The following is a 22509-nucleotide window of genomic DNA, read 5'->3' on the forward strand; positions in this document are numbered from 1 at the left end:
TATCCATTTCAACAGGGTTTCTACCTATACTCCTCCCAAATTGATCTGACCATGTCACTAGTGCCCTCCACGTTCCCATACCCAGAGATACTTCAGTCCTTACTTTACTTAAACTTGCAGAAACATTTGACACCCTCAACAGTTCCCTCCTGCAAAACCTCTTTCCTTGGTTTACATGATGCTGAATTATCCTGGTTTTCTTATCCCTCCTCTTCCCTTTCAGATTGGGAATATTCTCCCTCCACCTGTTCCTTACCTCAGTGATTTCTGAGGTGTCTAAAAATCATCCAGGGTGGTTGCTAGAATGCAGGTCAGATCTCAGGCCCAACATCTCATATAGGTGCATCATGACTTCTCTTGAGTGCTAAGAGTAAAATGTGAGAAGAGAGAAGCAAATTAAATACAGAATTTATAATCAAAAGGGAAACAGAACTCAAAGAGTTGGAGAATTCTCAGCCTGTAACCTGAGAAAATGTATTCAGGAGAGAACAGCTACAGTGTGGCTAAGCAACTGTTTGATAAGATTAGTAGGAACAGAAAGAAGCCAGATGCTTTCCATCAGGACACTGGAAGAATGGCCCTAAAGGCGTTTTGGAGATCTTCAGGGCTGCCACACCTGTCACGGGCCAGAGTGCCAGAGCCTTGAGGGTGGTAGAACTGTTTCAAGGGAGGGGCTCAGTGTGCCTGCGGGACTTTGGGCTTGCTGCCCAGAGCTACCTCCAATTTTTGCTTCATACTTCTGGTGCAGTGCTCTTTAGCCACCCCAGCTGGGGCTCAAGTGTGGCTCAAGAGAGCCCTGGTACAGCTTGGGCTGCCACTTCAGAGGGCACAGGCTGTCAACCTTGGTGGCGAGCCTCAGAGGCCCAATCCCTGACTCATTGTGTCCAGAAGGCAGGACAGGGAGTCAAAAAAGATTCTTCTCAAGCCTCAAGATTTAACACTGTTTGCCTTGCTGGGTTTTGGACTTACTTGGGACCTGTTACTCCTTTCTTTTTTCCTGTTGCTCCCTGTTGGAATGGGAACATCTATCCTATGCCTGGAAGCACATAACTTGTTCAATTTCACAGGCTCACAGGTAGAGGGCAATTTGCCTCAGGATGAATCACACCTTTAAGTCCACCCATATCTGATTTAGATGATATTTAGATGAGACTTAGGACTTTAGACTTTTGAGTTGATGCTGGAATTAGTTAAGAATTTTGGGGCTATTGGGATGGAATGGATGTATTTTGCATGTAAGAAGAATATGAATTTTGAAGGGTCAGGGGTACAATGTTAAGGTTTGAATGTATGTGTACCCCTAAAATTTGTATGTTGAAACCTAAGACCCAATGTGATAGTGTTAATGGGTGGGACCTTTAGAAGGTGGTAAGTCATGAGGGCTCCACCCTCATGAATGAGATTAGTATCATTTTAAAAAGACTTGAGGGAAGCATCTGGGCCCCTTTTGCCTTTTGTCCTTCTGCCATGTGAGGATGCAGCAGCAAGGCACCCTCTTGGAAGCAGAGTTGATCAGCCCTCACCAGACACCAGATTTGATGCTATGATATTGGACTTCCCAGCCTCCAGAGATGTAAGGAATACATTTCTGTCCTTATAAATTACCCAGTCCCAAGTACTTTATTGTTGCAGCATGAATGAACCAAGACAAGTCCACTTTCTATCTCCAGCCCAGCCATTGCTCCTGAGCTTTAGAACCACACCTCCAACTACCTACAAGATACCTTCATGAGGATGTGCCAGGCAGTGGAAACATTCAAAGCAGAACTTCTCATCATTTCCATGCTTGCTGTCCCATGTTCCTCTTCCCTGTGACTGGCACCATTGCCCAACCAGTTATGCAAGGGAGAAAACTCGACTCCTCCTTTTCCACTGCCCCTGCCAAAGACCCAACCACTCTTCAAGTCCTACACATTCTAACCCCTACGTAGGTCTTAAGTTACCAGTTGCTCTTCGTTTCCACTGCTCCTGCCCTGTCCAGGACCCCCCAAATTTTCTTCTGGATGAGCCTCTCCCTGGGTTCTCTACCTCTAAGTGTGCCTTCTCCCACTATTTTTCACACGGTGACTTAAGAACAGGTTCAGTCTGACCTTGTCACTCCCCTCCATTCAGGCCTTTAGTAGTATCCTGTTGCTTCTATTTGGACAAAATCCACCCTTCAGCCTGGCTCCTCTTCTGCCTCTAGGTATTTATCCTCCAGGATAATCAAATAGCTACTCCACTAGCCTGGCTCAGCACCAGGGCTAGGCAGAAAATTCAAATGATTGTAGCACAGTTTACTAAGTTTCTGTCATTGAGCTAAAATAAAAAGGGTCAGCTTGTCAAGTTGGATTCATAAAAATCAGAGATCTCACCCAGTACTAAGCCTTACTGATAACTGCAAGGATACAAATAATTGTGAGGCCCAGGTACAGTGTGAAGTCTGAACCACAATACAGCTCCCAGGACCTTTTTTGCCACATTATGCTGTGCCCTGGCCCAGATTTATCACTAGGGGTCTCTACGTGCTACATGCAAGCCATCCTTCTTGAAAGGGGAGCTATTTGGGTCCCAAAACATCTTCACTTTTTTCTCTGCTGGTTTCATAGCTTGCACAACATTTTCCAGGGAGCCATCTGCCATAAATCCATAGGTTCCAGGTTTGTTTACCATGAGCGGTTTTAGGCAGATAGGGCACGTCTCGCTAAAAGCATTCCATAGATAAGAGCACTTCTGCTGGCCAACATCATTAGAGTGTTTGCCAGAGGCTCTGTCCCTGGAAGGATTATGAGGGGATTTGATGGGGTCATCTTTCTGTCTTGCCCTGGGTGTCCCTCCTACAGGTAGAGAATGAACTGCAGGCATGCAGCTGGCCCTCTCCCTCCCCGACCTGCTTTGCCCACCTCCAACATGCTGGTGTTTCCCAGAGCTCTGACCTTGGTCTCTGCTCTTCTTACTCTATATGTGTAACACGGAGCACCCCCTCCTCCATGGCAGCTTCCTTTCTCTAGACACAGAGTCTCCCAAAGCTACCTCTTTCACCCATGAGCTTCAGTGAAACTCACATATTCACCTGCTCATTGCTGCCTTAATGTCCTCCAGTCCTCAGACAAGCCCACTGGGTCCTTTCTTCCTTTCAGGGCAATGACACGCACGCCCATCTGGTTCTCATGAAACCTTGAATCATCTCGGTCCTGCCAGTTGCTAGCTCTTTGTCCTAAAGTACGTCAGAGAGGAAAACCTCTCTGAGCCTCAGTTTCCACATATGTAAGGTGGGGATATTAGCCATATCTGCTTCACAAAGATGTTGTGTGATTAAATGAGATGATGCCGCTAAGAGCTTGTGGCAGTGTAAGTGCTCAATAGTTACTGGAAATATCTTTGGTTCCACTCCCATTCCTGTGGCTACTCATTACCGCATGTTACAAGTTCTAACTTTTTCTTAAGGCCCTCTTTCCATTTTCACCATCCTCTCCTCACCTCTCCCTTCACTTGTGACAACAGCTTTGGAACTGGTCTCCTCTCTGCACCTCTCTCTGATCTCCCCTCTTCTCTGTTGCCAGAAAAATCCTTCTCCATTATGCATCTGATTATGTTAGTGCCTTTGAAGACTATATTGTTCTTGGAAGAATTCCAAACTCCTTAAAGTGGTTTAGGAGGCTGGCTACAATCTGACCGCTACCTATCTCCCTGCAACTCTCCACCTCAAATGCTGGCCACTGGGTGTGCTGACCTTTCAGCTCTTCTGACCCGCAGGATTTGGCAGAGGCATCCTCACTACCTGGAGCACTCTCCTCCTTTCTCTCCAGCCCTCCAACTCTCTCCCATGCTTTGCAATGCTTGCTCTGCCTTTCCCCTATCAGAGCACTTTCCAGCTGCATGGCCGTGCTGGTTGCATACTTGGACCCCTTGTGGGACTGTAAACTTCAGGAGGGCAGGGGTCGTGGCTCACAGTTGTATTCCCAGCACTTAGGACAGTGCCTAGCAAACGGTAGGTTCCCAATAGCAAATAATCTGAGTCAGTAAGTGAGCCGGCAAGATGAAAGGGGGTGTAGTGGGGAGCAAGAGGGAAATCTTGAGTCTGGGGTTTCCGGCTTGAATGAAATTGAGATGGGCAATCTTCAGGCAGGACCCCTTGTCTAGGTGTTATTGTTTTAATGAGCTCTTTAGAGTGGTGGGCCTATGTGAGCTTGGCAGTGGGCACTGGAGATCAGGCCTCTTGAAATACGTCTATGATTTGACGATTAGTGTGGGAGATAGATCTCCTTCCCTGCCCCATCCTCAGCTGCCCTCACAGCCTAGCAGGGTTGGTGCAGAGCACACGCCCTGCCTCGGGGGGTGGCCATGGTGTAGGTAGGCTTCGCAAGGTTTCTTTCCTCTAACATTGTCTTGGGCTCTGCATGGGACAGAGATTTCACCTAGGTCTCTGAATCCTGCAACAAACTAGTGCTCTAATCCTTGTGGCTGGCTGGTTTCTGTCCTGTTTCATGTGGTCTGTCCCTAAGAACCCCTTGTTGGGGATTGTTTGGGCTGTGGGTGGTGGGGTAGCTGTCTTCAGGAAGCTACTTGCCACTACTCAGTAGTTCCTAGGCAGGAGGCTGTAGTGCCCACTAGGGAGCCATGAAGGTGAAAAGTCCCCATTTCTCAAAGCCAACTTCTGTCTTCCTTCCCGAATCAAGCACAACTTGCAACTGTGATGACCTTTTAATCAATTATATATTGAAGGGTCTGGAGGAAGGAGGGGACGGGAAAGAGCAGAATCAGGCCTTGTGCCTTGCTTGGGCATCTTGCCCCCTTGACCTGCAGAGGGGTGACAGGGCAGTGCCTGGGTCCTGTGGCCACATGGAGGCTCCCTGCATCTTTGGAGGGTCTCCTGAGTTACTCCTTCCTGAAGAGTAATGAGTTTTTTCTCCTCCTACTCCTGCATCTTGCAAATTCTGTTGTCATCTGCTGACTGTCAGTGGCTTTCCTCTGCCCATTTTCTGCTGGCAGAGGGAGGCTTGAGTCCACTCTGAGGAGGGGTGAGGCTGGAGAGTGCTGGGGAGCAGGGAGTACAGAGGCTCCCACTGCAGGCTGGGGCTGATTTCTCCTGAACCATCAGCAATCAAATCCGCCTCACCACTGTGAGAATTAATTCCTTCTCAAGTTCCCCTTCAGATAGGTGAGAAATCCATGTGCCTCCTATTAACATAATTGTGACCCCGTTTCTTGTGAAATGACAGCCCTGGTCTGATTATGCTCAGGGAGCATCCACAGTCTGTGTCCTGTGCTGTGTGATGAAAGCTTCCTCACATTAGCTGGCAAATGAATAGTCCCACGGTCCACAAGGTCTCTGGAATCTGCAGACAATGGCCACATTTTATCTCAGCCATAGGATGGGGTTAAGAAGTTCCAGTGTAGCCCACCACAGTTAGTTAAGTACATGCCCAGCGCATTTAAAATGAGGGGAGTAGGAGCTCTGCACAGGCATGGCTGGAAGAACAGTAGGCTTGGAGCTGGGGGGGCCTGGGCCCAGCCTGCCATTTGCTAACTGTGCTGTTGGGGTCAAATCCCTTCCTGGCAAAGACAGCAGAGGGCTGGTCCATTAGACCTGACACTTGCTGATTCTAGGCTATCACTGAGTACAGCCTTAGAATCTGTAAACTGGGTTCCCATTTTCTGTGTTGGAGGAAGGGTCTAGAAAGCTCTCTAGAAGAGAGAGTTAAGAAGCTAAATCAGTGGTTGGATAAAGTCCTTCCCTCAAAATACGACACTACAGAAGGCACCAGAAGAGCTCTCCTCCCTGGAGGCAAGGCAGTGGGCTGAGCTCAAAGCCTAGCCTGGCCATGTGCCTAGTTGGAGGCCCGTGGAAGGCATCTGGGACTGGGGATGAGACAGTGTGTCCGTTTCCTTGTTGAGTCACTCTTGCTCATCAAATATCTATTGAGCACCTCCGATGACCAAGTGGCATGAGAGAGTGGAAAGAAGTCTATAGTCAGGGGAGCTCCACGTGCACCCAGCTTAATCACTAACTGGTGTGGGCCTGCACAGATGGCTGCTCACCCCAGCGATGTGGCCATGCACCCTACATGCCTCATCCTGCGAGGATGAACGAGGCAGTGTTCCTGACACAGAGTGGGACTCCCCCCATACCTGCCTCCTTCCCTCTCTCTGTGTACACAGCAACATTTGAGACATCACAGAGGACACTGAGGCCATTCAGAAAATGCCACTGTCTTTAAGCATGAACAGACCCATGGCAGGGCAGCTAGTGTATGTCCAGAAATGCCATTGCTGCAGAGCAGGAAGTAACCAGGCCCCCACGGCCTGGGGACTCAGAGGAGTAAGAGGCCTGAGCAGAAAGAGTTTCATGGATGGTGCTGAGTTGAGCCTGGAGTGGCTTGGCACTTGAAGGAGAAGGAAGAAAGATAATCTCAGGGCAGAGAACAGTTTAGGTCAATGAATGGGTGCACAGAAGCTCAGAAAAGAAAACAAACCTGTGTGGTGGGGTGTGTGCAGGTGAACACTCCATACAAGATGGTATTTCTGTGGAGGCACATTGAGGGAGGGGCATTTGGGTCTCAATGTTTTGAGCATTGGGGAGCATGGATAGCATCTGGGGGTGCTAGCCTCAGCTCTCCACTTATGGTGCAGTATGTTGGGGTAACCTTTTCTTCCCCATTCTTCTCCAGGACTAGACATTGTTATTCAGTTCTCTGTTATTTTACTTTACGTTAGCTCTTACGCAGTGGGGGAGCTGCACTCCTTTGGGGTTGGAATAGTTGTCCTCTTGTGACATTATAAACCATCCATGCACCAGCCTTCCCATCCCCCTCTCTCTGTCTATTGTTCTCCGTCATGCTTCTCTTCATCTCTGCACCATGTGTTTACTGCTTTCTGTTTCCCACATTAGAATCTCAGCTCTGTGAGGGTGGGGACCTCACTGCTGGGTTTGCTACTCTACCCAAAGCCCTTAGAGGACTGTAGCAACCAGTAGGCTTTTGTTGCATATCTGAAGAATCAGTGAGTGAATGGCAGTCGGATGGATGGCTCTTTGATCACCTGTCATGGGGAAGAATCACATGGCAAGATGTCAAGTAATTCATCCAAGCCCAAATTCACATTCATTCAAGACCTTGCAATGCCCAAGGGTGGGTGGTAAATATTGTAGGATGCCCAGAGCTCCCAAGAAGATGATAAAAATGACCCTGAAGTTATGCTAAGGGCCACCCTGGCAGGCTGCCCCCTCCTGTGCCTCCTGAGAATCATGCTTTGTTGTGGGGTGTTAACTGTCACGGTGATGGCAGGGCTGAACTGGACCTCTCACAAAGGGAGAGTGGGTTTTTGAGAGAGCCTTGGTTCAAATGAAGTCTTTTGAAATAAGATCGAGAAGGAGGATATTCTTCTCCCATGGTGTTGGTAGGTGTTAAGATGTGTTTGTCCGTTTGCATTGCTATCTGAGGCTGGGTAATTTATAAAGAAAAGAAAAGAGGTTTATTTTGGCTCACAGTTCTTCAGTCTTTACCACATGGCACTGGCATCTGCTCCTGGTGAGGCTTTAGGAAGCTTCCAATCATGGTGGAAGGTGGAAGGGACCCAGTGTATCACACGGCAAGAGGAAGCAAGAGAGAGGAGGAGGTGCCAGGCTCCTTTAAACACACCAGCTCTTTCTTGAACTAACGGATTTAGAACACTCATTACCTCGAGGACAGCATCAAACCATTCAAGAGGGAATCAACCCTGTGGTCCAAACACTTCCCACTAGTCCCATCTCCTACAATGAGAATCACATTTCAACATGGGATTTGGAGGGGATGAACATCCAAACCATATCATATGTCAATAACATTTCCTGAACTTCAGTAAACACCAGAACTGATTGCTATCTTCTGTTACTCAGGTCACTGTGGGACCGACCAGGGATATTAAAAGGGGGAGGATCCTGATGGAAAATGCAGCAGAACATCAATGCTTATGAATAGACATCCAATTTCCTCCCCCACCAAGTGTGTGGGACCTCTCTGTAGATAGCCTTCCCCCTCACTCCCTGAGGCTGTGGGAGCCTCTGCTTGGTGTTCAGCCCCATGCTATGCCCTGTGGTGGTCTTGGAGGTCTTTTCTGCCAGGACTTCACAGCTAGTTACAGAAGTAAGGCACAAACCAGGTGCAGACAGGTAGAGGAGCAGAATGGGGCAGCAGGAGTGTGTGGGGTCAGGGTGGGGAGGTCTCAGAGGCTGACTCCTGAATGCAATTGCAGAGACTCGAGATTTAGATCAAATTTCTAAAGCTTCTTCAGACTGTAAGCTTCTGCACAAGGTGAGGGGAGAATTCCAGGCAGAGAAAACAGCAAGTGGAAACGTGAAAAGGCAGTGTGTGTGCGCATATGTGTGTGCATGTGTGCCTGTGCATTGTGTGTGTGAGAGCACATGTGCATGTGGGCCTGTGTGCACACTAGCATGTGTGTGTGTGTGTCCATGAGTGTACTGATGAAGTTTCTGGACAGTGACGTGAGGGAGGTGGGTAGAAGGAGGGAGGAGGTGAGAGGAGAAGAAGCTGGTGAGGGAGGTGAGGTCCAGGCTGTGAAGGCCTTGAATTTCCCTGGATGTGGCAGGAGGCCCATGAAGGTTTAGGTAAGGGCTAGTGTGATCATTTCTATTTTAGAAAAACAATCCTGGCAGCTGGAGGCTGGGCACAGTGGCTCATACCTGCAATCCCAGCACTTTGGGAGGCAGAGGTGGGCGGGTCACCTGAGGTCAGGAGTTCAAGACCAGCCTGGCCAACATGGTGAAACCCCGTCTCTACTAAAGATATAAAAATTAGCCGGGCATGGTGGTGGGAACCCGTAATCCCAGCTACTTGGGAAGCTGAGGCAGGAGAATTGCTTGAACCCAGGAGGCAGAGGTTGCAGTGAGCTGAGATCACACCATTGCACTCTAGCCTGGGCAACGGGAGCAAAAACAGTCTCAAAAAAAAAAAAAAGAGAGTAGATTAGGAGGTGAGGCCAGAGGCAGGGCCACTCACTAGCAGGCTGTTGGAAGAAGCCAGAAGAGGGGGTAGCAGGAGCCCCATCAAGCTTACGGCGCTAAGGATATAGACGGAGGATGGCTGGAATGGCTATGGCCTGGTGACCGAATGACTGGTGTGTGAGGAGAGGGCCTCTAGGGAGAAAAGAGTCCAGGGCCACTCCAGGGTATCTAGCCTGCTGGCAGGGAGGGATGAGTGGGGACACTAACCAGGATGGGGCCCCTGGAGGAGACCTAGTCCCAGGGTGGGGTGGTGATGATTTGCAGCTCTGGGTGGGTGGGAGAGGTGAGATCACTGCATGGTATTAGGCGTCCTGTTCTGGGCCTGACCCAGGTTTGCTTAGTAAAGCCTACTACTGGGCTCTTTTCTCTACCCCTTTTTCTTTCTGCTTCCATTCCCTTCCTCCCTGGTATAGTTTCCCAGTCTCCTCCCTTCCCCTTCAGCAGCGATCTCAAGATAAACAGCTGGGGGAGAGGAGCTGTGGAAACGTCCAATCAGGGAAGGTTATTAATCCAGGATTCTAATTATGGTGTCGCCCTGTGTCTCTTGCATGGTAACAAGCCAGCCTCAACTGCTTAAGCTAAGAAAAAGCTCAGTGTTTCCTTCAAGCTGCATCGTGGACAGATTCCTGCCAGACCCTTCAGAGCAAGCACCCTACACCCCTGGCCCAGGGTCTGTTCCCTGATAGGGGGTGATCTCTCTGCCCCTCACTGTTTTCTCCAAATAGGTAAGACTGGTGTGGCCAAGCACGTGATTGGCAGTGAAGTGCACATCAACACAGCAGCCCTGGCTTTCAGCAGCCAAGGTCAGCTGTTGAGCCAATGCGTTTTATTTATCTGCCTAACTGCCACCAGGACCTCTTCTGGGAGCCCTGGGCTGGGGCGGTGCCCTCACCTCTGGTGTGGAGGAAGGAGCCCTGGCCCAGGGAATCTTTCTTTGAGCAACTGTTCTGTGCACAGCTCTGGGCTCAGTGCTGAGGGCGCACCATGGATCAGACAGAGGCTCACAGACCTCAGCCATTTCTTTGACATGAGGTTATTGCAGCTCAGAGGAGGGGCTGTTGACCTTGACCACATGTGTCTGTGTGAGTAGAGTGGGGAAGGTTCGGAAAGGTTGCTTCTTGTTATTGCTCATTTCTAAGTTGCTTCCAAAGCCCCTGTTGGGCTTCTCAGCTCTCTTAAGAAGAAGGCAGAAGAGAGTCAGAGAGAGATGGGACAATGGAAGCACAGGTTGGAGGGATGTGATTGCTGGCTTGAAGACGGAGGAAGGGCCATGAGCCAAGGAATTCGGGCAGCCTCAAGATGCTGAAAAAGGCAACAGAACAGATTCTCCCCTAGAGCCTCCAGAAGGAGCACAGCCCCGCCAACACCTCATTTTTAGTTCAGTGAAACTCATTCAGACTTCTGATCTCCAGAACTGTAAGATACTAGGTTTGTGTTGCGTTCAGCCGCTAAGTTTGTGGTACTTTGTTATAGCAGCAACTGGAATCTAATGTTAGGGGCCAGATTTCAAGATGCTGTAAGCCATGTCAAGAGGTTTGGATTTTGTTCTGTAGGGCTCAAGGCTTATCACTACTTAGGAGTCTGTGTATGTTAAGCATATAAGCTTAAGATTATGAGGGTTTGAATACCACCTTGGCCAATAACCAGCTTTCTCAAAGCTGCAGCATTTTCAGCTCTAAAAGTGGGGAATCGTAGTTCTCATCTCATTGGGCTAGCATAAGGATTAAATGAGATGATGCATGTAAGGTGTTTAGCCCAGTGTAGGCCAGAAAAAGTGACTGTTACTTTTACTTGCTTGGCAACCTTAGGTGACCTAATGCCTCATTTGGTGGCTTTGATCATGACATCTGCCCAGAGAAGGTATAGCAACCCCCCTCCAACCCCCTTACCCCCAGGAATAAGTGAATTTTGTTATATGATTGTATTAGTCTGTTTTCACACTGCTGATAAAGACATACCCAAGACTGGGTATGTTTCTCCTTATAAAACCCTCAGATCTCATAAGACTTATTAACTACCACGAGAACAGTATGGGTGAAACGGCCCTCATGATTCAATTATCTCCCACCGGGTCCCGCCCACAACATGTGGGAATTATGGGAGCTACCATTCAAGATGAGATTTGGGTGGGAACACAGCCAAAGCATATCAATGATGAACTGGAAAATAATTGAAAGGTGTGCCCCTATTGGCCTGTCTGCTCACCCATGGGGGGAGCAGATGCCTGTTCACCCTGCTCACCTAACCCCTGCTTCCCTCAGCTCCCCACAGGCATGCCTGCGTTCCTGGGCCCCTTATGGGCTGTATTCATTTCTGGCCCCTGCACTATGCTCCAGGCATAAGCTATTTTAGTTACAAATTCCTTGAAATGCTACACCTTCCCTGCCCACCCGGACAGAGACCTCCCCAGGCCCAGCTGTCAAGTATCGATTTCCCCTTTAAATATGACTGCAGCCCAGGAGCATGTATGGATTAATTGACGAGGTTAGGCTTGTACCTGCACACTTCATTAACAGCTGCTACTAATTAGTGGAGTAGTCATTAAGAGACCTGCTGGGGTTTTGAGGATAATAGTTTTATTTATTTTTTTTCCATGACTCTTAAGCATACAATAAATTGGAGAGTGAAACGCCATGGGCCCAGATTTGGATGGGAGTCACGGGGTAGCCTGTGCTCTGGATCTGCCCTAAGAACACAACAGAAACTAGGACATCACCACAGTGGGACCCAGAGTTAAGAGGCCCTTCGGGTCATCTGGTCTACTATATGTGGCTATTGTGGCTGGGACTGGGACAGGGGCAGGGCCTTATTCTCAAGGTCACACAGGGACAGGGAAGCAGAGCTGGGATGAGCACCCAGGGCTGCTGGCCTTGCTGCTGGCCAGGGCTCTGTTTGCTAAATGGGGACTCTGCCGGATACATTTGAAGAGCCCAATGTGGGAGGAGAGACCAAGCTCACGGCCACGTCCTCTGCCTGCTCCAATCTCACCCTCTTTTCCCAAGAGGGTGTTGCCTTTCTTTTGCCGTTTCTGGGCCTCCTCCCATCGCATCCACATCATTCCACCCTTCCCACTCCCACTGGAGTCCTGCTATACCTTGCTCCTGGAACCCCTTTCTCTGTCTTTAGCATCTCCAAATGGACTGGACTCCGCAAGCAAGCACTCTGCAGTGGACCCCTTGGGTCATCCATTCTGATGGAAACAGTGAGTGGAATTAATCCTAAGTCTGTGAATTTGGGCAGCTCATTGACTCTCTCAGCTTTTATCCTCACCGGCTCAAGGTGAGGCTGAATGCACAGTAGTAAAGGGGACCAAGCATGGGGATGGCATGGAGAGAGTGGGTCCTCAGCAGGTGGCAGTGCCTATGCCCCTGTGCTACCTAAGGAGGTGCTCTGTGAGCAAGCCATTGTGCTGTCCTCAGGCTGACCTGGACCATTCACTGAGCGCACACTGAGAGATTTTACAGGAAAGGAATAGAGCCTTGACGTATTATTTCCTTCTTGTTTTACAGATAATGACAGTAATTCACATCACTAGCTTTCCCTGAAAGCTTACTACGTGTCAGGAAGTGCTGTTCTAAAAGGGCTTCACATGTATTCATTCATTTCATTCTCCTGGCAATCCTGCGATACGGGTGTTTTTGTTATGAGTCCTATTTCAAAAAAGCGGCAGCAAATACAGCAAGTTGCCCATGGCTATGCAGCATGTCAGAGGTAGATATGAACCCGGCATTCTAGCTCACTGTCCAAGCCCTTGGCCACGGAACTCTCTGACCTCTTAGAGAGGTCGATTTCCTGGCTAAGGGAAACCCCTGTTCCCCAGTGTGTGCTGTGTGGGTGGCAACTGTGTTGGTGCCACAGGTCTGTGTCCTCTGGACACCTGCTGATTTATCCAGGGTGGACACTTGAAGCAGAGACTGTCCACACTGTATAATTTGAGTGATCTGGCTCAAAAGTTCGGGCTGGGCCAATCTGAGTTCTATCTGGGGAAAGGTATGGAAGAAGCTGAGCCTGGAGGTGGGGAGAGTTGATGAGCTTGACTTAGGGCTGGAGACTCATCATGATAACCAGCTATGAGTGATTGGAGGAAGCTGGCTGGCTGGCTGAGAAAGGAGACAGAAAGGTAAATGAATGCCTGGAGAGAGACCTCAGTCCTGGAAGGGCAGCTTTCCCCAACAGTCTCAGGGTGCTGGCTCCCATGGAGTCAGGCTGCTCCTGGCCTCCTGTTTAGGTATTCTGGTGAGGATGTGCTTTATGTCGAACTACAGATGCCCCTTGAATTGCGATGGGGCCATGTCCTAATAAACCCATGGTAAGCTGAAAATACTGTAGGTCAAAGATGCACTTTTGGGCTGTGCACAGTGGCTCATGCCTGTAATCCCAGCACTTCGGGAGGCCGAGTCAGGCAGATCACTTGAGTCCACATGGCGAAGCCCCATCTCTACAAAAAATACAAAAATTAGCTGGGTGTGATGGTGTATGCCTATAGTCCCAGCTACTCAGGAGGCTGAGGCGAGAGGATTGCTTGAACCCAGGAGGTGGAAGTTGCAGTGAGCCGAGACATGCCTCTGCACTTCAGCCTTGGTGACAAAGTGAAACCCTATCTCAAAAAAAAAAAAAAAAGCACTTTTTATTTAAGATATTTTCAACTTTTGATGGGTTTGTTGGGATGTAGACCCATTGTAAGTTCAGGAGAAGACTGAATGTGTATTGCTTTTGCACCATTGTAAAGTCCAAAAATCCCAAGTGGAACCATCATAAGTTGGGGACTGTCTGTAATTTCTGTTTTTGAGTTTCTCTGATTGAACTAGCAGCCTCTGTCTTCCTTAGAAACAGAAGAACTCTAATGTGAACAATTATCTTTTCAGCTCTATAGCATAGCACCAAAGTGAGGTAGGGCTCAACCCCATCTATCAAGCAAGGCTTCTGCAAAAGAACAATATCCTTTTTTAAAAATTTGTTTTAATTTTTTTTTTTTTTTGAGACAGTCTCGCTCTGTCATCCAGGCTGGAGTGCAGTGGCATGATCTCAGCTCACTGCAACCTCTGCCTCCTGGTTTCAAGCGATTCTTGTGCCTCAGCCTTCTGAGTAGCTTGGACTATGGGTGTGTGTGACCATGCCTGGCTGAATTTTGTGTTTTTAGTAGAGACGGGGTTTTGCCATGTTGGCCAGGCTGGTCTCTGACTACTGACCTCAAGCAATCTGTCTGTCTTAGCTTCCCAAAGTGCTGGGATTACAGATGTGAGCCAGCAGACCCGGCCCACAATATTCTTAACTATAACTGGGATAGATGGGTAAAGTACTCTGGACACAGTGCCCAGCTAGACATAAACATCTGTACTAGTCAGGGTAAGGATAAGGTTAGTGGCTTATGGAGGATTGAAGTTCTTTCTTTCTCACTGCACAGTTCTAAAATGAATGGCCTGGGTTGGCAGGGCAGCACTGAGCCTCACAGCTATCCAGGGATTGGGGTCCTCCAAGCCACTGCCCCACCATCCCTGAGACCCTTGGTGTAATCTCAGTGTTGAAGCAGGGAGGTGCCATGCCTGGTTCTGCTGCAGCAGGAAGAGAGCATGGAGGGGCACCTGATGTCCCAAGTCATCTCCACTCCCCTTCCGCTGGTGAGAACTTAGCACATGGTCTCACCTAGTTGCAAGGGAGCCTGGGAAGTGTAGTCTTTACCAGGGTTGGCAAATGCTTTCTGTAAAGGGCTGGATTGGAAATAGTTTCAGCTTTGCAGGGCCATACGCTCTCCATTGCAAGTACTCAACTCTGCCCTTGTAGCTTGACAAAGACCATAGAAAATATGCAAATGAATGGGCATGGCTGTGTTCCAATAAAGACTTTATTCATGGACATCTAAATTTGAATTTAATGTCACTTTCATGTGTCATCAATATTATCCTTTTTTTCCAAGCATTAAGAAATGTAAAAGCCCTTCCTAGCTCATGGCCATTCAAAACTAACTAGTGGTTTGGAACTGGCTGGTGGGTCACAGTTTGTGGACTCCTGTGTTACTCCTGGTCTGGACGGTGATTTTGGGCTTGGTCACACTTTGTTAGGGGAGATTGGATTTTGGCAGAGAGTGAGTGATCTCCACCACTACATCTAATGCAGGGCTTGCTTAGAGAGAGGTGTTTTAGCGAAAGCAGGGTGCCCCCTGCCCGCTTCTCTGTACAAAGAGAAGAGCAGAATTCACTTGGTGAGGGGGAGCAGCCATGCCTCTCTTCCCAAACTTTTCAGGAGCAAGGGGAGGGAGAAGCCATGGTGGGGGGCTTCTGATGTCAGCAGATTGTGGAGAAAGTGTCAGATCATCCCTGGAAGGTCTTCTGCAATGCCAGATAAGGAGCTATAAGCTGACTTCCCAGGGCTAGAGGCTTGCCATCCAGAAGGAACTAGTGGCTGCACTGGGAGACAGGTGACAGCACCCCATCCCTGCCACTAGGGCTCGAGGACACCATGCAGGAGGTGACTTTCAACCAGACAACGACAATTTTTAATAATTAGAAAGTGACAGCTACAAATATAAAATGTGACCAAAAAATCTGTCAGAAGGAATGAAGATACCATTATTTGGAACGTGTTTTTCTCCATCCCTCCCTCCTCCCCATCAACTCCCAATGTGGGGGTGGGAGCTTGCCAAGCAAAGCTGATATCAGTTATTGAGAAAAATAGAATCATTCCCTGTTTGTACATCACTGAGTTTATACTGTCAATCAAAACAGCTACACATATTTTTAGCATCAACTGCCAATTATTCTTTCTGTCTCAGAATAATCAGAACCAAAGACTGAAAAATTCACTTAAGGGTGTTAAACATGGAGTCAGGCCAGCCTGGGTTCTGATAGTCCCGGTTCTGACAGGTCCTGTGTGACTTCCACAAGCCCTGTGACCCCTCTGGGACTCAGTCCCCTCATTTGTCAAATGGAGGTGAGCAAAACCTATTGTTCAGGTTCGTGGGGAGAAGCCCATTTCAGAGCATTGCTCAACGGCAAAGGATGACTTTGGTTTGTCTCTGTGGGTCTCAGTCTTCTCATGTGTCAAGTGGGTGGTTGAACTCCACGGGCTGTTCCCACTGTGACTTTCAGTCAATGCACCACTGATGGTTGAGTCTCTGACTTTGGAGGAGAACACTGCCCTTCACAGGTGCTTCCTTCTACAGGGAGGTTTTGAAGAAGATGAAAGCAGTGTCTTGATTAGGAACTTCCTGCTCTCCAACTTTCCCAGGCTTTCTGGGCACAGTGCAAGCCCACCTCCTCCAGGATGCCCTCCTAGATTTCTTCAGGCCCAGGCCATTTCTCCTGTTTCTTAGGGACCCATGTATTTAAACTTGACCTCTACCCCAGCCTTTGTTGTCTACTTTCTGGTCTGCCTGGGGAATTTGCTAGAGGTAAACTCCCTGTAGCCACTCTGATAACTGATCCTAACCCTAACCCTCACCCTAACCCCACCTGGAGCTCTGTGAATGGGTCTCACATGCACACACACATCATAGCTCTGTCGGTGACACTGGCCCCACTTACTGGCTTTAACCCTCCCTGAGCCCCAGGTCCCAACATTTGCCTTAAGACACCCTTGCTTTAACAGCCCATTCAGACACACTCACTTGTTTGACTTGGGTGTTGGACACAACGAGCCCTGCTGTTCAGTTCCTCCTCCCATCCCGTAAGTGTGGGCTGGAGGTGACCTGTTCTGGGGTTAGCCTGGGAGAGGTCACCAATCTCACATCCTTGTTATGCAAAGGAGACAAAGCACCAGATCTCCCAGCCAGGAGCCCCTGTTGATAGCCACGTCCTCTTGGACCCTGGGGTGACGTGGAGAGCACAGCAACTAGCTGGTCCACAGACCGTGCAGACATTCTATTGGCCTCACATTTCCCACTGGCTTTGTGGAAGCAGGAAATGCTGTCTCTAGTGGAGCTCTGTCCCCTCCTCCTGTCACCATACAAATGATGGATCAATGACCACCCTGGGAGAGTGATCCTCTTAGGGAACACGTGAAGACGTGAGCCAGCCATGCATGTTGTGGTATGTGACATCATTTAATTCATCCATTCATCAATTCCTTTTCCATTCAGTGTATGTGGTCTGTCCATAGGTGCTGGGAATATGGGGCAAACAAGACAGAAATAGTTCTGGGTCTGGTGGAGCTTATAGCCTGGGAGGAGCTACACAGTGAAACAATTACAAAAGGATTTGATGTGATGAGCCTGCAGCCTGGGCTATGGAGTTGAAGGTGACTAGACAATAGTGAGGGCCAGGGTATAGGGCAGAGCACCCAAAATGTTCCAGGCAGAGAGAAAAGAAAACAGGTGGGAGAGCTGAAGGGAGACGCTTGTGTCTGGATACCAAAGCATGGGGATGGTCAATGTGGCGCTCTGAGGGGGTAGGGAGGGGCTAGACTCTAGGGGCCCCAAAAAGTGTGACAATAGTGTTTGAACTTTAGCTGGAGGGCAAGGGAAGCCCCCAACGCTTTTCTGGCAGCTGTACAGCGGGACAGGTTTTCACTTTAGAAGGACTCCTCTGGCTGCTGTGTCCAGGGTACATGGATAGGAGGAGAGTGGAAACTGCTGAGGTCACCCAGGTAAGACATGTGGAAAGCTAGAACCATTAGAATGACATGCAATGGGTTGAGATGGGTTCAAGAGCTCTAAGGAGGAAGAGCCCACAGGACTTGGATCTGGGGAGAGGGAGCATCACGGCTGTTCTTAGGTCTCCCTTTTGAGTGTCTGGGTGGATGGTGGCATCTTTAATTAAGATTGGAAACACAGAGGGATAAATGGACTTTTATCCATTTGGGAGGAAGATGATTGCCTGCAAGACCCCCAGGTGGATCTGGAGTTCAGGAGAGAGGTCTAGGGTAGGTAGTGATCAAGATGGGAAGTCGGAGGTATAGAGGTGGAGACGGGCTCCTCTGGAGGGCTCAGGTCTTTCAGAGAGGAGTGGACAGGGCCTGGCATGGAGCACTGGAAACTTTTCTTAATGCTCCACAGCCTCTATGTACAGTCCTCATATTATATACCAATTAGGTACCAATTATATAACCCCTCTTGGTCAACCAGAGGAAAAAGAAGATAAAACTAAGAGACAGTGTAGTAGAAATGGGGGAGGATGAGCATTGTTTTGGTGCCTTCTCCTACTCATCCCAGCCACAGGCCCTTTGCACTTGTTGCATGAATTCCTGGACCACTCCTTCCCCAGATGTTGGTCTGGCTGGCTCCTCAGCCTTCAGGTCAAATGTCACCTTCCCTGATCACCGTCTGAATACCCTGTCCCAAACTGTGCTGCTCTCACCTGTCCCAGCCACAGCAACTGATTTGACTTTCTTGTCTTCTTTTCCTTCCTTCCTTTCTCTCTCTCTCTCTCTCTCTCTTTCTCTCTCTGTCTCTCCTTGTTTTAGAGACAGGATCTTGCTGTGTCACCCAGGCTAGAGTGCCATGGCACGATCACAGCTCACTGCCGTCTTGAACTCCTAGGCTCAAGTGATCCTCTCAGCTTAGCCTCCTGACTAGCTGCGACTATTCGTGAGCACTACCACACCCAGCTAATTTTTTTTGTTGTTGTTTGAGACAGGGTCTCACTCTGTTGCCCAGGCTGGTCTTGAGCTCCCGGGCTCAAACAATCCTCCTGCCTTGGCCTCCCAAAATGCTAGAATTACAGTCCTGAGCTACCAAGCCCTTTGCTCATTCCTTTGTGGATCTTTTTCCTGTTTCTCCTGACCATGTAAAATCCCTGAGGGCAAGGACCTTATTTGTGCATTGTTCACAGCTGCTTCTCCAGCACTGTCCTTGGCTTGAATTATTCTCAATTCCCCTTCCCTTCTCCTCCAACAGCCACACAGCAGCAACACCTGTGTGTGGGCTCTAGCTCTTGTGCCTCTCCTGGGTCTGTTCCTGTCCCTCAGCTACCGCTGTCTGAACTAGATTCATGAGCAGGTCTTGCTTGGGTCACTTGTCTTTCCTCCCTCTGCTCTTCCAATGTATGATTCACATGGCAGCCAGGAGCCTCTGTCTAAAATGGAAATCTTCTCATGTGGTTCCCTTACCTACACTCTGCAAACGACATCTGAAAACAACCCCAAATACCATATGACCCTTTTCAGAGGCTGTGATAGTCTAGCCCCTGCCTACCCTGCCAGTTTTCTCTCCTCCTTTGCCCTTCACTCTGTGTCAGACACATGGAGCTCTCAGCGTCTCCAGTGTGCCGCTCCTCCCTCTCACCTGAGTGCCTCTACTTTGCCTGCCATAGCTTGTAGGAGCTCTCTAAATATTTACTGAATGCACACATGACAAATCCAGGACAACAAAGGGAGAAAAGATACTCACCGGGACAGATTTGCCTCCTGTTTCTCTCCCCTTCCAGGGAAGCCTAGCAGAGTGTCTTACATTCTCACTGCATTTCTCTCGCAAGCCCCAAACACTTTCCCTTGTCCTAGCATTTGATGCCTGAGCCCCTCAACCCGGTACCTTGAACTGCCTCCAGGGCCCCAGCCATCCCAGGCAGCCTTAATTAATTGTAAAATTGATTAAGCAGCCCCCTTTGTTAGGCTGGGCTGGTGTTTATTTGTATTTTCATACTATTATCCTTTTATACTTCTCTGGGCGCCTTCAGCTCTCTACTGACACCTTTTATTGGGGAAATGTTAATTTAAAAATCATCTATAATGCAGGTGTCACAAATCAAAGCTGTTCAGTAATGAGTTGCTCTTATGTCGTATAAAAACAATTAATTAAAACCCTTTCTGAGAGAGCTGTGCCGGCAGATTTATGTTTCCCAGTGTCTCCCCCTCGACCTTCCTTTCTAAGGACCCTCATGCACTCAGCTGGCTTCTATGGGGGGATGGTTTCCTCCCACCTCTCCCCAGGAAATAGAATTCCAGCCCGGTGGAGTGGAGAAGGCTCCAGGAGGGCGTCAGGCCCAACCACCTTTTGTTATGGAGCACAGAGGAGGATTCTGCTATGGTCATACAGCACCTAAGTGGCTGCACCAGCCTCAGAACAGGCTCTCCTGCCTGAGTTGTGTCCTCATGATCATTGCTGGCATTTCTCCTGCTGGCCCTCATGACAAGGCTGATGGCCAGGGCACATAGGAGCAATAGCACTGCTGGTCTAGCAAGTACCACTCTCTGGCCTGCTCCACAGCCCGGCCACAGCAAGGGAGGCGAGTCATTCCCTGCTGACAGATGTGGTCACTCCACAGATGCTTTCCATCTTTGCTAATCAATTCTGCACTTAAAATAATCCAGGGGCTCTAAGTTCTGGTCTTGCCTCTGCTCCTGACCCATCCTGTAACCTTGGGTAAATCACTTTCTCTTGGTTGGATCTCAGCTTCTCTTTCTACAAAATGGGTACACTGATTGAAACCAGGGGTTGCAAATTCAAATACTCATAGGTACCATCAATGAATAAGGCAGTCCCGGTGGGACCCGGGAAAAGCCATAGAGGAGCATGCCCTATCTGAAGGAGACCACCTCTACGCCTTCAGATGCTTGTGGCCATAAAAGAAAGCAGGCCTGATGTTGCTGTTTGCAGAGAAACTGGAAATCCAGCTTGGGATTTCAAATGTTGATGAGCAGGCCAGCCCTTGCTCAATTTGTCCTCAGAGCCCCTTCTTCCACATCCCCTGTTCTGCTCTCAGAGGCTGGCCATGTCTCTCTGTGACCTATTGAGGGTCCAGGGTGGCTGGTTCATCCTGGCTCTTGGGTTTTGTCACCAAATAATTTTAGTATTAGACATTATTATTAATGAACATAATGAAGAGCAAAAATCTTGTCTGTGGGTGGCTGGATAGGGTGTGAAGATTCCAGGTTATAATTTGGTTCAGGGTAGACCTGGGAAATCAGACAGTATCAGTCACTGTAGAAGCTTCTAGTCTTGTATTCTCTCCAGGGCATCTGCATCTGGCCCCTCTGCCTCCACTAAAATATGACCTCTCATTCTCCACTGCTGGGGCTTCTTCTGGCCCTGCCCTGCTCACCCTCTCCCTGATTTGTGGTTCTTTTTTTTTTTTGAGACTGGGCCTTTCTTTGTCACCCCAGGCTGGAGGATAATGACATGGTCATGGCTTCTTGCAGCCTCGACCTCCTGGGCTCAAGTGATCTTCCCACCTCAGCCTCCCAAGTAGCTGGGACCACAGGCACACCACAATGCCTGTTTAATTGTTTTTTGTATTTTTATAGAGATAAGGTCTCTGTAAAAGAGACCTGCCCAGGCTAGTCTCGAACTCCTGTGTTCAAGCCATCCACCTGCCTCGGCCTCCCAAAGGGGAAGTGGGATTACAGGTGTGAGCCATTGCACCTAGCCTGGTGACTTCTTTTATGAAGGGGGATTGGGTGGGCTCCATGCAGGCAAATGACTTTCTCCCTCCCCTTCTTCTCCAGCCTTCTCCACAGCCCAGCCACGTGAGGGAGTCGTCAGCACTGGAACCCAGGGTCCATGGCCTCGGAGGATCCAGACCACCTCTGCATTTGGGGAACTTGGCTTCCAGTCAGGGAGCCAAGAAGTCTCTGCCAATCAAGGAGGGGGTGTGGGCTGGTGGGGGAGGCAGCCTTGGGGCATGGGAGCTAATAGACCAGGCTTGAGGGTTCTACTCCTGACTTCTGGATTTTTCCACCTCTGTATGGAATATGTTCCTTCTGTCTAACACTGTGTGATTTGGGGACCATCCAACTCAAATGAAAGAAGCCAAGCCATGCAGTAAGCCACCCCCTCCGCAATGTGGGGTGCCCCCTGCCCCCCGCCCAGCTCCCCTGCCCTCCCAGTTGAGGGAGGATCGCCGCCTGGTGATCTCAGCCTCCCCTCCGAATGGGCTGTGAAGTGTCTAATCCAGGCTTTCATCTGGCATCCACAATTATAATGTCAAGATTGAATAATCTGCCTTTATCTCCCGGATGACAGCCATGTAGAAACTTCAAAAGAAACAGTTTTGCTGGCATCTAACGGCTTTTGTTAATTACTATATCCCAAAGAAAATGAAATAAAGGAGGGAGAAAAATGATATTTCTATGTGACAACTTTGTAAAAATATCAGTGATGAAGCGGCGCGGTTTAAGGGCTTTAAGTATTCATGTGGCTGAGATGGGGCCTCTACCCTCCCGCTGGGAAGCTTGAGCGTGCCTGAGGGTGCATGCACACACACACTCACACACTCACACATGCACGCACGCACACACACACTCGGATCTGCTCCCAGACCCCTTCACACACCATACATGTGGTTATGGGCACTCACCTTCATAACCCTCTCACAAAGTCCTTTGCTACACACGCGTGCACGCACACACACACTCACATGAGTAGAGTACTCCTTCCTTCATCGGATGGTTCAGAACCCCTCCCATGCCCCCAGTTGGTGCCAGGGACACAGGCTTGAAAGAGGGTCCTCTCAGGGTAGCGGGACAGCAGGGAAGACACACAGGCAGACAGTAGCTCGTTTTCTGTTTTCTCTTGTGTCACACTGCACAGGTGTCATGTGCCATGTGGGCACCTAAGAACCATGTGGTGGAGGGAGCAGGAGCACAGGCTGTGGGCC

At 49.2% G+C, this 22509-nt stretch overlaps 1 long non-coding RNA gene across 1 annotated transcript; it reads left to right on the top strand.

Moving 5' to 3' along the window:
- The first annotated feature begins 9549 nt into the window (after positions 1-9549).
- LOC105502415 lies at positions 9550-21977 on the top strand. The gene is made up of 3 exons (XR_001000339.1): positions 9550-9708; positions 21158-21259; positions 21359-21977. It is a non-coding gene; the product is annotated as an uncharacterized LOC105502415 (long non-coding RNA).
- The last annotated feature ends 532 nt before the right edge of the window (positions 21978-22509 follow it).

Source organism: Colobus angolensis, unplaced genomic scaffold (genome assembly GCF_000951035.1).
Source record: "Colobus angolensis palliatus isolate OR3802 unplaced genomic scaffold, Cang.pa_1.0 Scaffold12, whole genome shotgun sequence".
In the NCBI taxonomy this organism is placed as follows: domain Eukaryota; kingdom Metazoa; phylum Chordata; class Mammalia; order Primates; family Cercopithecidae; genus Colobus; species Colobus angolensis.